This window comes from Pseudorca crassidens, chromosome X (genome assembly GCF_039906515.1).
Source record: "Pseudorca crassidens isolate mPseCra1 chromosome X, mPseCra1.hap1, whole genome shotgun sequence".
Classification (NCBI taxonomy): Eukaryota; Metazoa; Chordata; class Mammalia; order Artiodactyla; family Delphinidae; genus Pseudorca; species Pseudorca crassidens.
The window spans coordinates 28,681,852-28,694,391 of NC_090317.1; the positions used below are offsets into that span (position 1 = coordinate 28,681,852).

At 39.0% G+C, this 12,540-nt stretch overlaps 1 pseudogene; it reads left to right on the forward strand.

The window, feature by feature from the left end:
- The first annotated feature begins 7,538 nt into the window (after positions 1-7,538).
- LOC137217005 (E3 ubiquitin-protein ligase Hakai-like) lies at positions 7,539-8,828 on the forward strand (annotated as a pseudogene).
- The last annotated feature ends 3,712 nt before the right edge of the window (positions 8,829-12,540 follow it).

Below are 12,540 nucleotides of genomic sequence, written 5' to 3' on the forward strand. Positions count from 1 at the left end.
GGAGGCGCAGTGGTTGAGAGTCCACCTGCCAATGCAGGGGACACGGGTTCGTGCCCCGGTCCGGGAAGATCCCACATGCCACGGAAAGGCTAGGCCCGTGAGCCATGGCCACTGAGCCTGCAGGTCCGGAGGCTGTGTTCCGCAACGGGAGAGACCACAACAGCGAGAGGCCCGCGTACCGCAAAAAAAAAAAAAAAAAGTAACTCCCTTCAAACAAATTTTTGAAGCCCAGGAAGGAGGCTTCTCTATCTACCTGATACCAATACAAGTAAGACTACACAATCCTCCTGCTATGACTTGATGCTCTTAATATTCTATGGCTATAGTCCAAACAGGTTGATCTCAACATATATTGCCTAAAATGGAGAATACCAGTATTTCATTCTATTGCTCAGGTTTTTAATGAGTTCAGGTAAAATGAGAGTAACAGGACAAAAAATTAAATCTCAGCCACCAACTCTCTGCTACCCTACTACCCATGCAATTTTAATCTTTCACTATTTTATTAAAGTCACAGTTAGCCAGATACTGCCCAATAAATAACATTCATTCCTACCTCTGTACCTTTATTCATTCTGGTTTATACATCTTCTTTTCAAAAGTCTATACTGCTCCTATATTTAGTTTGTCTCACCTTCTCCATGAAGTCTTCCTTTCCTGAACTTCTGGGGTAGTGGTTTCCAAACCTTAGCATACATCAGAATCCCCTGTAGGGCTTGTTAAAACAAAGATTACTAGGCCCCACTTGCAGAGTTTGAGTCAGAAAATCTGAGGCCTGAAAATTTGCATTTCTATCAAGTTCCCTGGACTAATGCTGATGCTGCTGGTGGTTTATCTTCAGTGTATCTAGCACTTGACTACATACTTTATATACTGTCATTTATTGTTCTTCAGTTGATTTATGAACATACCGGATAAGACTTTATGCTGGAAAGAACAGAAAACCCAATGCAAACTGGCTTAAACAAAAAGTGGATTTATTTTCTCACTTAACTGGATCGTCCAGATATTGGTTGACCCAGTAATTCAGTGATATCTTCAAGGACTCAATTTCCTTACATCTTTCTGCTCTGACATCCTCAGTGGCAGCTTTATCCTAAAACTGGTTCCTCTCTTGGCAATAATACAGTTGCCAACCACAATTAAGGCTACATATTTCTTACTAATATCCAGAGGGACACACAGAACATCTTAGCAGCATTCCAAACAAGAGAACTAAAATTCACCCTGATTAGGCAGCCTGAAGCAAGTGGCCTGTGAAGGACAGGGATGGATATCAGAAGAAAAATCTGAATATTGTTAGGAAGAGAACGTATCCCATAAAGGCACCCAGCAAACGTCTACTACACAACTCAGCCAGAGTATAAAACCAACTAGGGTATCATCTATATCTCTTATACCACACAGGGAACACTCAATAAATGGATGATTTATTGCTTTTTAAAAAATAATTCTATCAACTGATTTGGAAGTATCCTTGTAGACTGGATAATCACTTAATCAAATTTTGTTCTTGATCAACCAATTATTTGAACTTCATGCAAAAAATGTTGGTAAGAGTGTTCTGTAGTTTTCTTATATTGGGTTGGCCAAAAAGTTCGTTCAGAATTTTCTGTTACGAACTAACCTGAAGAAACTTTTTGCCCAATCTAATAGATCTAAGTTAGCAAGCACCAGTTCAGACTTTTCTGTTACGATGTAAAAAATTATTCTTACTTGTTTAAAGAGAATCAGATATTCTCATGGTATTTTTTATTTTTAAAATTTTACTGAAGTATAGTTGATTTACAATGTTGTGTTAGTTTCTGGTGTACAGCAAAGTGATTCAGCTACATATATGTAAATATATATTAAATATTTATATATATATATTCTTCTGCATATTCTTTTCCATTATGGTTTATTACAAGATACTGAATATAGTTCCCTGTGCTATACAGTAGGACTCTATTGTTTACCCATCCTATATAATAGTTTGCATCTGCTAATCCCAAACTCCCAATCCTTCCCTCCCCCATCTAATTCTCTTTAAAATGAATTTTTTATCCAAAACATTCATGAAAAACTAGTTCCACTACCTCAACCAAACGTCTGGGGTCTGACTATTAGGACAGCTCTTACTGCTATGTACTATTGTAATTGTTAGAAAACTCTATATATTGAACTAAAAATCAGTTTCCTTAGAACTTTTACTCATTGATCTTAATTCTACCATTAGAGGCTATGCCAAACAAGTCTTTTTTAGGGTACTGCCCATACCTTAGGGCATATATTTGAATGTAGATGTCTTATACACTGGAAATTAACAAGACCATTTTTCATATGCTACTTCGAAGAAAAACCAATTTGGGAAAACATGGTAAGCTATTATATTAGTTTACTGAGCTGCCATAACAAAATTCCACAAACTAGGTGGCTTACAACAACAGGAATGTATTCTCTCACAATTCTGAAGGCTAGACGTGCAAAATCAAGGTGTTAGCAGGGCCATGCTCTTTCTGAAAGCTCTAGGGAAGAATCTTTCCTTTCCTCTTCCTAGCTTCTGGTGGTTGCCAGCAATCCTTGGCATTCCCCAGCTGCATCACTCCACCCTCTGCCTTGGGCATTACATGGCCTTTCTCCCTGTGTTTCTCTTTTGTGTCTCTTTGATGTGATGGCAAAAGAGGCAAGAAAGATTTGAAAGGTAAGAGGGACTCAAACCCACCATTGTTGGCTTTGAAGATGGAAGAAGGGAGCCAAAAGCCAAGGAATGCAGGTGACCTCCACAAGCTGGGACCGTCTGTCAGCTAACAGCCAACAAGAAACTGCAAAAAACTGAATTCTGCTAACAATCTGAATGAGCAAGGAAATGGAATCTCCCCTAAAGCTTCCAAAAAGGAACCCTTCTGAAAACTTGACTTTAGTCCACCAAGAGCCTTGTCAGACTTCTGACCTACAGAAGCATAAGATAATAAATTTATGTTGTTTTGAGGCATTACGTTTGTGGTAATTTGTTACAGCAGCAATAGAAAACTAACACAGTAGGTAAATAATAATAACTATAATAGTTATATTATTATTATCATCATAATCACCACCACTACCACCACCATCGACAGATCAAAAAGACAATAATAAGTCTCAGAAAAATTAAGTATTATTCCTAAGGTCACACAGGTAGTAGGTAGCAGAGCAGAAATTTAAACAGAAGCATGCCTGATAGCAAAGGCCATGTTTTTTTTTATCACAATGGTATACTGCCCATCCCAAGAAACAGTGAGATCCCAAAGAAATAAGTCTTAGAAGAAATAAAAATTACATTAACCCTGTGCATCTCACAGAGTACTGACAGCAATGCCAGTAAATTTAGGCAGGCAGCTTTTCTGAGCTTTGAAAATATCTGACTTCAAAAGCAGCGCTGACTTTTAGAATAACTGTAGCATGAGCAAATGTTTATTTGTAACCCGTCTTCTCTCCCTTTCTTTTCCTTAACTCCTTCATCCCTCTCTCCAATATCCCACCAACCTAAAATATCTTCACAGAACAAATGGCCAAGAATAAGCAAAATGATCCTGAAAAGTAAGTTGGGGAGATTTGCTCCCTTTTCCAAAATCTTAAAACTTTATAAAGCCACAGCAATTAAGATGCGATAAGAAAATAGGCCAATGGAATGGAATAGAGAATCCAGAAACAGACTTATGCATATATGAAAACCAGATATATGACAGAGTTAGCCACTGAAGATAAGAAGAGTAAGAATGAGTTATTTAATAAATGGTTCTGGGATAACTATTTATATGGAGGGGAAAAAATGGATCCCTACATTACACCATACAAAATCAATTGCAGGTCAATTAAAGAAGACTCCATTTGAAAGACCAAACTTAAAAAAAAATGTAAGGGAAAATATCTTTTATGATCTCAGGTTAGGGAAAACATTTTAAGCATATCAGAGAAACACTAATCATAAAGAAAAAGATTGAGAATTCTAAAGCATCAAAATTGACAAGTTGCGTATCACAAGACACCATAAGGAAATTAAAAGGCAACTTACAAGCTTAGAGGAAACGATTGTTAAGTCATATAACTGGCAAAGAATTAGTTTCAAAAAGATATAAAAAACTCCTACAAACTATTAATGAAAAATACAAATTGTTCAACAGAAAAATGGTCCAATGATATGAACAGGTATTTGACAAAAGAGGAATTATAAATGGCCTATAAAACATGAAAAGCTGTGCAACCTCACTTGTAATCAGAGAAACACAAAACAGAAACATAATGATATGAAGTTTACAACCACCAAATTTGTAATAAATTAGAAGTCTGGGGGCTTCCCTAGTGGCGCAGTGGTTGAGGGTCCGCCTGCCGATGCAGGGGACACGGGTTCCTGCCCCGGTCCGGGAAGATCCCACATGCCGTGGAGCGGCTGGGCCCATGAGCCATGGCCGCTGAGCCCGCGCATCCGGAGCCTGTGCTCCGCAACGGGAGAGGCCACAACACTGAGAGGCCCGCGTACCGCAAAAAAAAAAAAAAAAAAAAAAAAAGTCTGTTAATAAGAAGTGTTGGTGAAGATGAGGAGCAACAAAAACTTTTACACTCTGCTGATAAATTGATATGAACTCTTTGGAAAAGTTGAATATGCTTATTCTCTATGATCTACTACTTCCTCTCCTGTATACATACCCTAGAAAAATTCTTGAACATGTACAAGACACATGTACAAGAATGTTTCATAGCAGCACTTATAAATCTGAGAGCAAACCAAGTATTCCTCTATAGGAAAAATTTATAATATATTCATACAACAGAATACTGAAAATGAATAAAATACATGCAATAACATGAAATATCTTAGAAATATAATGTTAAGGGAATAAAGTCACAGTATTATTCCATCCCCACAAAGTGAAAGACATGCGAAAGTAAACAATATTTTGTATAAATATATATACATATGTGATTTTTAAAACTGAAAATAGAAAGAGGATGATGAACACACAACTGAGTATAGTGCTTTCCTTTCATGAGAGTGCAGCAGCTTTCAAGTGGGCTGATAATGCTCTATTTCTTAAGCTAGGTGGTAGACATATGGGTGCTCATCTATTCTTTTGGATATACGACATGGTTCATTATAAACATTTTATACGTCAGTTGAGAAAACATGTATTTGAGGAGTGGTATTGAAACTGTGCTTCGCTGAACTGCCTAAAAGACAACTGTAAGAGGGGGTGAAAGGATGCCAGAGCTGTGGGAGTGTTAAGGAGGTAACACTCTGGGCTCCCCTACTGTGACTTCACTCAGAGCAGCTGCACCCTTCTGAATACAGAAAAAGGTTTGAAAACCACTTCAAGCAGGATTATTTTGCAAAAAGAAGGGTGTACACTAAGTCACAAGGTACCCTGGTACACATGTATTTGCTTGTATGGCATTAGCTATTTGGCAGAAGGCCAAAGAAATCAAAAGCCTAAGTAGCAGTATCCACTGTATTTCAATTTTTAAAAAAGCTTAAGCACCAGTAGCCATTGCCCACAGATGACAAATTCAAAATAAAGACAAAACAGTCGTGAAATGATATTATAGGTCAGGATGAGAAAACTGGTGCCTACTTACACGCAACTTTTCAAGAATTCATCAATAATGAAATGGACAAAGTAACTTTTCCCTAAGCCTCTGCCCTTGATTCCTTCTTTTTACCACCTGTAAGCTTCATCATCATTTCCAACATCAAAAGGGGATCTATTATTCTTTTTAACCCTATCTCTGCTGCTCACTCACTCTCTCTGATAAAATGTCCCATGTGGCTATACATTTTTTCTTTTACAAAGTGTATCAGCAAATGTGAAATTTTCCCCAGCATCAATCATGGAGTATTATTGCAAAAATATTCTGATCTAGCTGTATGCTTCGGCAATTCCAATATCTAAACGGAGACCATCAAAAAATGCTTTTATGGCTTTTAAATCTTTTTTTCTTTTCTCTGCAGCATTTTCAACCTGGTGCAACATCCCTGCTGACTTTTTTTGTTTGGCAAACGTCAGCTTTGTGCCTTGGCGTTTCAGCAGAAATGAATAATCTGCTTAATGAGGGCAATTTCCTGCTCTGACCTACCCTTTAATTATTTTTTAATCATGTATTTGGCATATTTGGTCATGATAGTTCATCGCTTCCTTTGCAAAGCTGCTTTGTAAATAAGAATGAGAACACTTATTCTGTACAGTATGAAATGAAGCTATCACAGGGAGGGTGAGCCTCACTTTACAGTAGACTAGGTTCCCAAAAGGTGGGTACAAATGACATTTCTGTATAACCAGCCTTATCTTTCCATAAACGAATATGATCATTTCTAATATGCTTCATATCCATCTTGGAGTAGTCATCACTACTGATTATTTGCCCCTTAATTTTTGATTTACTAAGGTCTCTCCTCCAAGTTGTTAATAGTCTATAAACATATATCAAATATACCAAGAGAATATAACATTTAAAGAACAAAAATGAGAAATTTGGGGATATGGGAAGGCATTTTATAATGTGACTAATCACCTCCCTAATTTGTTGGGGCTTTTAACTTTGAACTTTCATGCACAGATAAATACTCTTATATACAAATACCATTATAAAGGATCCTGTATAAAAAAGGTTTCCAAGTCCTACTGGATGACCTTGCATTGATACTCAGTAAAGGAGCCACTCTTTATCGTGCATCACAAACTAGTGTACCAACACTGAGGGGAAATCCAGCAGTGTGTGACACATATCCTGGCACAACTTCCTGGGATTTCACTATTACTCAAAGACTTAGGGGCAGGGAGAGATTCAAGTAATTTAACTAAGTAATCAAAAGCATTATTTTTTATTAAAACAAACATTCTGAAAAAGGAAGTTATATTCATATAATATTCCTATAACTTAAAGTACAACTATTCAGAGAAATATCTTGCTTTCAGAAGTACTTAGAACTCTGTCCCCCCTTACCCTCACAGTTTTAGTAAAGTTTTCTCTACCATTAGGGGTACTTTGTCAGAAAAGTTTGAGAAGCTAGATCTACAGCATCTCTGACAAGAAGCTTTCCAGTCTCTATTTGAACATTTCAAACGATGGGTGAGCTTTCACCTCCAAAAAGCAAAGCACTGCATTGTTAAAAAAAACAAAAACAAAAAAACCTTTAAGGATGGGCTGGCTGCCTTACCTGCTCGGGCTTCTGCTTTCATGTACTACTGCGCTTGCCCATGCCAGCACACACACACACACATGCTCTCCCCTCCCCCATTCCGGATTAGTCTCTTTTTCCAGTTTAAGTCTATTTTTTTTCTTGAAGCATAACAAGAGCAGCCTAAGCAACCTCGGCACCAAAACTCTTCAAATATTCACTCTCCTTCTGCCCGACTTTCTCACAGGAAAGGAGGTTGGTAAGACGAGGTCAAAGGTACAGTGACCTGGACGTACTTCCGCTTCCTGAACTCAAGAGAGTACGGCACACGCGCGCCCTGGGTCAGTAAGGTTGACTTCCGCTCCCCTCGTGCTCTGAGAGCTGAATCACGGAGCGCGCCCAAGGATTCGATCATAGTGCAGAGGACCGGTATGACTCCAGTGGGTAAAGCTTTTAGAAATGAACAAGGATGTGTTGAAGATGTTTTTTGGGACTTTCAGATAAACATCTTAGGTGAAAAGGATGATACCCCAGTGCATTTCTGTGACAAATGCTAATTGCCAATTAAAATCGATGGGCAGATGATTCCATGCAAGCATGCTTTTTGCTATGCCTGTGCTATTTTACATGGAAAAGAAGGCAGTAAGATGTTCCCAGGCTGTAGTAATCCTGTGGAACGAATTGAGAAGCATACGCAAGATTCTCTCTTTACATGTGGCACTGTTCAAGGATGCAAGAGACCGTGTTTGTCTCAAAGAGACTTAAAGGCTCATATCAACCATGGCCATACAAGAGCTGAAAATTCTGTTGCCCGTACTCAACTTGAAAATGTTCATTCTGCATGTTGTCCCACCACCGACTGAAATCTGATCTTATAACGCCGCCAGATGAGCATCATATGAACCATATTCCGCCAAAGCAATACCTTATGATACTACTACCTCCTTTGCAAAGTGTTCGCACAAGCCATATAATCTGCCACAAGAAGATATTAGTGCTCCTCCAAGCAGAGTTCACTGTCCATGAATTCACCTCTATATTTTTCAGTGAGTCAGGAAGCTGAGTCAGAAAACCTTTACATTTCAACAAGAAAACATAGCAATTTAGTAACTGTCCCTATTCAGAATGACTAAAATTCGGGTACTTGAGAACCACTGCCTCCTGCCTCTGCAATTGCTCACCATCATCCTGAATATCAGGGTCAACCAGTGGTTTTGAACTCTCATGGAACTATGCCTCCACAGCAATATTTTACCACGCTACCTCCTCTGCAATCAATAAGTCATCAAAGGCCACATCCTTCCCAGACCACAGGTACTTTTCACTTGATTCATAGCCACGCTTCAGGTGCATCAGTGACTTCTACTCCACCACCCTCTCCATAGACCTATTATTGCTCAGATGCCACCTTATATGAAATATCTTCCACCAGGACCTACCTCACCTCAACAGGGTAATCCACCTGTAAGTATACATACTTCTCACCATTATAATGCTCACTCTTTACCCCAGTTTACTGAAGATCAAGGAACTCTGGGCACTCCATTTATATAACTAGGGAAAATAAGTCATGTTATGTGGCCTGCACCCAGAGGACCACCCATTCCTCCAGGAAAGCAGCATCTTCCTTTCTCAAACCTCACTTCTTGGACTACACTTCCCAGATCAGACAAGATATAAACCATATAACCAGTAGTAATAGTAAATATTTTTAAACAGAAGATATGATGAGGGGAAAAAAAGTATTGTCAACCTTCTCATTAAGCTTTGACCATTTGGGGAAGGAAAAGCACCTCTTACAGAAGTGGCTATAAAACATTTAAAGTCTTGTCTCTTAAAATGGTTTTAAACCTTGATCTTGGGAGTGATTTTAAGTACTTTACTACAGTGCAGATAAGTGGCTCAGTTGAGATTAACTATGCTTTAACAACTTGGTTCCTCTAGTATGGTAACTTGATCCCAGAAGTGACCATTTGCAATATTATATCCTGGGTGGGGACTGTGTTCTGCTTTCAAAAGTGTTGTTTTTATTAAATCCAATGTTTAGTTTTTCTTGTGATACATTTTGTTAACCTGGGTAAAAAGAGTAAATTTCAATATGGTTGCAAAAGAACAATAAGGCCTTTGTACACAAATCTGTCTCCCTGTAACTTCCAACGTTCTTGTTTCTAGGCCCAAATTGCTTTTTCTTTACTGTAGCTTAGGCTCTGTGACCCAAACCACCTGCAGGCTGAGCTCTGCCCTGGATTCTAGACACCACACAAACCAGAAGTATTTAAGCAGTTCTAGCCCAAATCTGTCAAATCCAGCATCAAATCCCCCTTACTACTCCAACCCTGATCTTATGCCCCAGTTTTAATGTGCCATTGCCCCTTTCCTGTGTTAAAAGATGAACTGAGGCATATTAAAATTTTTAAGAGTTATGAATTCAAATCAGGCAGCTTCAATCTAGCAGATAGAAAGGAGCTCTGAGGAGCTGTATAAAACGAGCAACTTTTATAGGCAGAAGGGAACAGGAACAAGGAAGTTACCCTAGGCAAAAAAGCAGATTGGTTATTGCAAGGTTACTTTCCTTTAGGGGATGGCAGGGATTAGTTAGGCAGGTTGCCTAACTAGTGCTGATAAGGTGATTTCTGGCTGATTGGGTTAAGATTCCATTTCTGGGAGAGCCAAAGCTGTAATTAAGTCAAGTCTCAGTTTGGTGACCTGGGACTTAACATAAATGACTCCATTTTGTTGTCTTGTGTAAATGACTCCATTTTGTTGTCTTGTTTCTAACACCTGACAGCCAGTGCTCACCTCATACTCAAGTTCCAGTTACTAAGGCTGTTTCTTCTTCCTATGTGTGAGTCCCTATCCAAGTAATATATTAGATAGTATAGGCTGTCTATGACTTTTTCTTGCCAGTGTAAGGGTAAATAAAATCTTAAAAATTAAATTTTCCCTAGTGCCAAAAAGTTGAGAACTTTCCTCCTCCCATTTTCTTTTAACATTTCCTTCAGAAAACTTGAGATTATAAATGCTAGCTCTGCCTCTGAAATATATGTAAATCTTTTTCAAAGCTAAATAAGCCTCTTGCAGTTTTACATCCCAGGAATGTCATTCCTGGGGCCAAGGAGCCATTTCTTTGAAAAATGAACACCAAGAGTGGTACCCTATCTCCCTGTCTGTGGGAATTTTAGTTCCAAGATGTAACTTCTTGCTTGTAAAAAGGATGAGATTTTATTTTTCCTCTGGATACAATTAATGTGTATGCAATAGATTAACATATATATATATGTAAAACATATGTACATGTTAATGGGTTAACAAGTATATAAAAGGGTAAGAATTCTTTTTTGTCTCTGCAATCTACTGTGGAGGAAGAAATTTTTCTCTACCCTTCTGGCTGGTCTAAGAGTTAAATTGACATGAGACAGATTAACAGGAGAAAAATCACACAAAAGTTTAATTACATGGGAGAGACCCAGGAAAACTAAGTAACTGGCCAACATGGCTAAAGCCCTTACCTTAAATACCATCTTCAGCTAAAGACAGAGGATGGGGGTAGTGGTTTGGGACTTCAAGGGGAGGAAGGCAATTCACATGGAGATAGAAAAGCAAATGTTTGGTAAACAAATGTTTGCTGGGCCAGGCAGGCAGAGACAATGGGACACAGAGTAGACTCTCATCTTTAGGCCCTGCCTAGAGTTCCCCACAGCACACCTAGCCCATATTCTTTGCAGATAGCTCTGGTGATAACTCTATTCTGGAACAAACCCACTATCTACATTCTTTTAGGCAGTACGAGGGAAGGTCAAAGTTTCTTTTAAGGCCCAAAGAGTCTTAATCAGCTTAAATTAATCCTCATGCCAAAGAGACTCATTTTAGGGTGGCAAATTTTGCTCCCCTACAAATCTCTTTAGCAGATTGCCTATGCTGCACATCGCAGTCTGGTTTAATGTTTATCAATTAATAAAGCTATTTCATTCTTCTCCATGTTTTATAGAGAGGTCTTATTGGGTTGGCAGGAAGTTTTATGTTTGCTATTTCCCCAACAATTTGGCAATAAGGATAGGATCCATCCGGCAATTCCTTAATTGGGTGGATCGGCTGAGAGTCTTGTGGCCACACAAGAGTCATGTGAGAGACCCTGAATTATAAAAATTCTTTCTAGCTCTCTGCTCTTTTGGAATACTAGCCAGATGTGGATTACACTCTCCAAATTCAAGATTATATTATTGACTAAGTATAGGTGACACCAGTTCTAAAATCCCGTCAGGGTCACCATTGACTTTGCTGGTGGAAAAATATGGGAAGCCGGAAATGTTGCCTGCAGGTCTCCCACTCAAACTGCCAATACCTTTCTGTCACATTTGGAATGAGTATACATACGAGAATCCAGTCTTACAGTGGCCTGAGGACTGTTTCTTTTCATTCGGACAGATTAACATATTTACAGGGGTTCTCAGAAGTACCTCATTCTAAGCATATGAATTACTGGTATTTATCATGATTATCATTCTAAGGAGTGAAAAATTATTTGATAAGTAGGAAGAAAGATTGAGCAAAACTAAGAAATTCAAGAATTAAAGTCACCTTCTCTTACACAGAACTGCCCTCTCTTCTCTGCTATCCCAGCTTTCTCTCTGAGTGTCTTTATCTTTCCCTATTTCAAATCAACTCCTGGGAAGAAGGCAGGTGATCTTTTAGATGGGCGGTTCCTTCCATTAGACTTCCCTGCAGAGAGAGACAAGGGTACAACTTCTCCAGCTGTTAATGAATTATTTGCCCTGTTTGAAGGCATATGTTTGTATGCCTCATGTCCTAGCCTGACTCCACTTCACATGTCAGCCCTTGAATCCACCTCCAAGAGTCACTTAGCAAACACTCACCACGTCACAAAAAAGCAGACAGGATAGAAAGATGTCATGGGGGATAATTGAGAATTTGGGTAAAAGACTGTGTCCCTGTATGAAGGCAACAGGACAGAGTAGCTGCACAGGCCACATGGGGAAAGACAAAGGTGTTAGGCCTGATGAATATTCACATTGGAAAAAGAAACCAAAGTGCCATATAATCCTACATTTTTCTTGTCTCAATATAAGGAAAACTAGACCTTCCTATTCAGATCACCAGTGAAGCCAATACCATCGAGAAGCTATCCAGGCCTCCCAGGTAAGCCATGCGCCTCTCTCACCACTTGGTATCAGTCATTTAAAGACTTCTTTTCCTGTGCCTGAAAAGACTCACAAAAGTACTCTGCAACATGTTTCCAGTTTGTAGCTCCATAAATGGGGATGTCCACTGGCTGCTACAGGGAATTCTGCAACCAGCAGACTTCACTCAGGTTGTGGAGCAAACATGCTGGGGACTAGAGGTGGCCCACTACAATGGGTATAGTGGCCAAGGGAACCCACCACTGCTGC